This window comes from Erigeron canadensis, chromosome 9 (genome assembly GCF_010389155.1).
Source record: "Erigeron canadensis isolate Cc75 chromosome 9, C_canadensis_v1, whole genome shotgun sequence".
Classification (NCBI taxonomy): Eukaryota; Viridiplantae; Streptophyta; class Magnoliopsida; order Asterales; family Asteraceae; genus Erigeron; species Erigeron canadensis.
The window spans coordinates 15,307,527-15,313,849 of NC_057769.1; positions in this window are offsets into that span (position 1 = coordinate 15,307,527).

Here is a 6,323-nt window from a genome sequence, read left to right on the forward strand (position 1 = left end):
AGGCTTCAGCGAGTCGACCTCGCAAATCCAGCCTAGCCCGTCACAATTACGAGGCCGTAGTTGTTGATTGGCTCGTAATTGGCCGTGCAATTACGGGGTCGTAATCCTATAAGTCACCTCGCAATTGACCCTGCAATTGCGAGGTTGCATTTCTTACTTAGCAGATTATTTACACATTCAATACTCAAACTAAATCTAGTATTCTATGCATAATATGAAGTTCATTAATGACAATTACAATGACAAAGACATATTACAATATAAGTGCAAACAAGCTATACTGCTATTGACATAGACGTGCACTTACTGACCTTCCCTTGGCAATAGCTTCTAGACGTTAAAATAAATGTCTTCGTCTCGTCTTTGTCATCAATCTACTTCTTCTGCTTCCTTTTCTTGCTCTTGCTCTGCTCCTTCTCAGTCTCAGTCTCATAATCAGAATCTGACTCTGACTCTGAAGGAGTATGAGTTAATCCTAACCGTCTCTTCTCTTGATCCCACAATGATCCTGGATCCTCCATGTCTCTCATCTCAGCTCTCAACTGTTCATGAGCTCCACGGCTATATCCCTCAGACATCTCCAATCTAGCAACAATTGCTGGATGTAACGAAGAATCTGTAGATGTACTAGAGATTGAGTTGGTCTTGATCGACTCACTATCCTGAGCACTAGCAATCTTCTCTTCAGGAGCAGCAGCACTAGATTGCCCTACCAAACCCTTACCAAATCTATCAACGTCAACATCTTCTGTAAGGTGTTTGGTTTGAGGTGCCTCAGACTCAACTAACATATTCAACTCGATGATAACTTGTTCTTGAGTCTGTGGAGCTTCTGAGGTAGCCTTGCCAGCACCACCAGCCTGGCTAGACTCTCCTTGAGTCTCTGTTCTGAAAATCAAACCTCCTCCAAGCTCTTGAGTAGCTCTAGCAGCATCGGGATCATCATTCTGATCATCATCATGCCCAACTTTGGCTAGCTCATCACCTCGGCAACCCAAACTGTCTCTCTCAGCTCTAACCTTGAGATAGTTGTCGATGAACTCATGCAATTTGTCTTTAGCAATTTTAATGCCTTTCTTCAGTGTATCTTCCATCCTGACAGCCTTTTCATCTAGAGCTAAATACTTCTTGTGTATACCCGACACTACAAACCCTGCCTTGTTTAGTTTATCAGTAAGCTCTACATTCTTGGCAGCTTCATTCTTGAGATTCTCAGACAATTGATGGACTAAGCTCCTCATTTTTGACATGTCTTCGTCATGTTGCTCTTGTTGCTCAGACAGTCGTCTCTGCAGACTAGAAACATCTTGAGTAGCTTCTTCCGTTGCCTGTGGTTGTCTTGTTTCTGGTATAACAACCCTTGGAGCACTTTGGGAGACACCAGCAGCAGAAGATGATTCTTGTTCCCTAACAAGACTTCTTCTTTTAGGTACGCGCTGCTCTGGCTCCCAATCTGCATCATCATCTTCTCTTGTTCTTCTTCTTCTTCCCTGAGTGGCTTTAGTAGGTCTAGGAACCATTCTAGAACCAACTCTGATGAATGTATGCGATCTGTAAGGATCCTCATCACCATTACTGCTGGAATCATCACCAGAATGCACAGAAGGCTTTTTGTCTGTTTGAACATCAGCAACAGCCTTTCCTTTACCCACATCAACACCACCTGACCTTCTAGCCTGACCAACTCCAGATCCACTAGCTTCACCAGAACCTGAACCACTAGCTCTAGCTGCTTCAGAACCAGCTGCAGCTTCAGCCACATAATCATCAATGTCCCGGTCCCAGTTCACATCCACTAGATCATCCTCATTGACATTGTACCTTTCCACTTGAGCAATATCCCCATCTGGATCGCCCATTTGTTCCATCAAATCATCCACAATTTTTGGATTGGCTCCAGCTAAATCAATCACATCATTTGCAGCTTGCACAACAACCTCAGGCTCAACCGACACATCTCCTTCAACAACCACATTATACAGCTGCTCTGGAATCTCAACATTCCCTGCAACTTCACCATCTTCTGGCTGAGGCCCTACATATGCTGAAATGACCCCATCAGCTGGTGCTACATAATTGGCATTGATAATCGCACCGAATAATGCAACATCTTGTGCATTCGGGTCATTAGGATATCGAGATACAAACTCATCATACCCACGGCGAATGATCGAACTTACATGCTCCACTTCCCTTACAGCAGGCAGGTAGATTTGGAAGTCTAGCATTAATTATCATCATCACAAGTCGAGGATACATCAAAAATCTCCTCGTGCCCGTGGCCCTAATCTGTTTTCTCATCTTTTCGAAAAAGAATTTAGAGAAACTGTACGGCTTGTTAAACACCAAGCCAACTATCTGCGCCTGTGCTTCTTGGTTCAACATATCAAATCCAGATTTCTTGTTGCTTAAACCAACATTCAGCACATGAGCCAGATACCTCCACCTTCCATAGAAACCCTTCTTAAATAGAGTTCTGCTGGTCAGGTCTCCCGCAATCCCCATCCGTCTGAAAGCACCCTGAATGATTTCGTGTCTGAACCTAGTGAGACCTGTCGCACCACCTTCTTGTTCAGCTGTTCCCAGACGTAGAATATCAATGAGGTTGGCAGCGGTGAATTGTATCAGCTGCCCAACAACAGACGTATGAAAAATATGTTCGTCTCCAGCACGAACAACGTTAGCATTCGCCCAAAAGTCTCTTAAATATTCCAAATAAATAATTGGCGAATGTGTAAGCGCATAATGAACTCGCAATCTTCTGAAGAAAGCGAATATCTCGTGATATTATTCGGTCCCTTCTTGACCATCATCGACGTTCATTACATAGTTATGCGCACCTATGAAGTTTCTTGCCATTTCTGTAATCAATAACAAATCATTGATTACCTAAATCGACATAAAAATTCACACGCATAATATACACAACTAGAATTATCTCGGTAATCTAGTCAAACATATAAATTATCCCTGTAATTTATACTTATAAATACAATTAACATAAATTATCCCTGTAATTTAGTTAACATCATTAACTTTAATTATCTCTGTAATTAAGTTAACCAATTATAAATTATCTCGGTAATTTACAATCAAAACATATAAATAAATTATCTCGTTAATTTAGTTATACAATTCATTAACTCATTTTCAAATTTTTATTACGATAAACTTTTGAAAATCTGTTAACTTAACTTAAATTAACCCTGTAATTAAGTTAAATTTAAAAATTAACTCATTTTCAAATATTTTATAGGAATAAAACTTTTGAAAATCTGTTATGTCCAAAATACGAGGTCGTATCCCTGTACAAGGTCGTATTTCAAGGTCAAAATACAGTCCACTAAATTCTAAATACGAGGTCGTATTTCCAATTTAGCCACATATTTGGTCCAGGTCGTAAATCCATCTCGTATTCCGAAAGTCAAACTAGTCAAAATAAATTGACGTTTGCGAGGTCGTATTTCCGGGCTAGCAAACCCCTAAATACGAGGTCGACGCAACTGTTCATCTTCCCCAACACGAAAACACGATTTACCCAACCAAAAATTGTAAAAATTGTATCCATACGTTCGTATTCAGGCGATTAAGTTACCCCTAACCCTTATTTTTACCTAGAAAACATCAAAATCGAAGAAAATATGGAATCCTAATTCGAAAATTTCGAAACCCTTTTTCTTGATTTTCTTGTTGCATGGATAACTATATTACGATCAGATAGCATACCTAGATTCGGTTTTTCAAGATGAACACAAAAATATCACTCAAAAACTTCGGATCTAATCGTATGTATCGAATCAAAATCGGGGTAGCAAAGTGGTTTTTCGGGGTCGTAATGCTCTAAAATTGATATTTAATTTGTGAGGTCGTGATTAGGGTTATTTGGTTTATATACCCACTTGATCCGAATAGGTCTGGGTCAACCCGGCCCACCAATTACGAGGTCGTAATCAAACTTAGCCCAATAGACCAATTACGAGGTCGTATTCTGCTATCTTCAATTACGAGGTCGTAATCTCACCTCCTGCACACTTTAAACTTCAATTTTCGTCAAAGTTTTTGAATAATTGATCAACGTTTACTACGAACTTCTTGGAAATATGAAAAATTAAAATGAGCAAACCTGTAGCCATCGAATATTCATCTTTTCCCTGATCTTCGTCTTGAACTTGAAAAGTTAATAAACTTACACAAAAATTCTTTAACTTTTCCACGATCAATCTTTCTTAAATAATCTCGAAACGAGCTTTCCCTTACTGTACCACTTGCAATTAATTTACCACTTGTAAAATTGACAAACGTATTCATACAATTTCACAACATATTCATAGTTATAAAATTGATTCTTCATTCTTACACTCCCCCTCAATTTTATGACTAGGAGTATAACTATGATCAATCAACATAACTACCATCATTCTTATGTGCTCCCCTCAATTTATGACTGGGATACATAACTATGATGTTGTAATGAATAATTAATCATTCTTATGTAGTCCCCCTTTATACATAACTATGATTAATTATCAGAGCAATAGAAATTCTTATGATATAAAATCCCTTTATATCATACAAATTTCATATTATCAGAGCAAAATATACATTATGAAATGTAGAAATTCTTATAATATATCTTTACATTATATAAATTTCATACACTTTAACATATTGATTATAACTTCATATTCTTATGAAAATAATTTCATAACTATATGACCTAAATAATCAATATTTAACCACTTTTTATATGATGACATAAGTGTATATGTAAAAAGTGTTATACATGAGTATATGTTTCTATATCTAAAGTTTCAAAATATCTTTGAACACTTTTCATATTCAAACATAATACTCATGTCTAAAGTATAATTTACCTTTCACATTCATATATTCGTTTCTATTTCTAAGGTTTATACCTATAAAAACCTTTCAAATTTAAACAAAATATCTATGTCTAAGGTATATATAACATCAACCTTTCACATTTAAACATTAAACATTATGTTTCTATGTCTAAGGCATATAATAATGTAAATCCTTTCATATTCATTTAATGTGTTTATAACATGTACATTAAGTCTATATCTAAGGATTTAACATAACCTCTACATTCACATTATGTATATGTCAAAGGTTTATCTAACCTTCTACACTTACATTATGTCGACGTCTAAGGATTTTATTATAACCTTTTATATTCACAGTAAGTCTATGTCTATGATTCTAATTAATCTTCTACATTCACAATCTGTCTATATCTAAGGATAGTACTTAACTACTTGTGAAATTCCATTATGTCTATGTCTAAGACCTAATAGTCTTCTACATTCACACAATGTCAAAGTTCACATAACCTTTCATATTTACTTAATATCGATGTTAAGGTCTTCCTTAACCTTCTACATTCATACTAAGTCTATGTCTAAGGATTTCCATAAGAATTATGTTTGAATATACATAGTTGATAATCTTTCATATTTAAATCAAGATTTCTATATCTAAGATCTTCAACTAACAATATTATAAACACTATTATAATCATCTTGTTAATAACTGTATCAGAGCAAGTCTGGCATTAACCTTGTCAGAGCAATGATCCCTTTAATAACCTGATGATCTTAGCTTTTCTTATCGATCTTCAGTCTTTTGCTTAAAATTCCTTCCTTTGGATTGAATTCTCTGCAAATACACTGAATAATAAAAAAAATTTCGAGACAACAAATTAATTGCCATACCCGAAACTTGATATCCCGAAACTTCAGATTTAAACAGCAAACTTCAAACTTTCTGTATCGTCATAACAATCAACTAATCCACCAAAGCTTGTTGTAGTCCTCCCCCTCAACGATAAATCCCTCCGTATTAAGCATATTCCGAGTCTCTGCTCGCCTTGCATAGCCAACATGTGATAGAGGAGTTGAATTTCCAACAATCAATCCTGTACTAGTTGACTATCATGAAAACCAGAAACTTTGAGATTTGAAGCTCAAACTTCAGGAACATGGAACTTCTTGTTTCACAATCAAGCTGAAAAATACCATACAGAGATAAAAATACAAATGCTCTTCTTTATTATTCCATTACCATATCAGCAATGACTTAATCTAGAACTACATTTTTCATTTTCTTCTCCAGATTTTGTTCTTCTTTTACTATTGTAAGTCATAAGTCCCATATGACCTTATCTTAGTCTAAGAAGTACAAAATAATTATAAAGTATCGAACCTTAAGAACTCTGTCTTATTGTTCCATTGATACTTATCAGAGCTTTAGAATCTTAAGATCACTGTCTTATTATTCTAAGGTAATAATGAATAACCTAC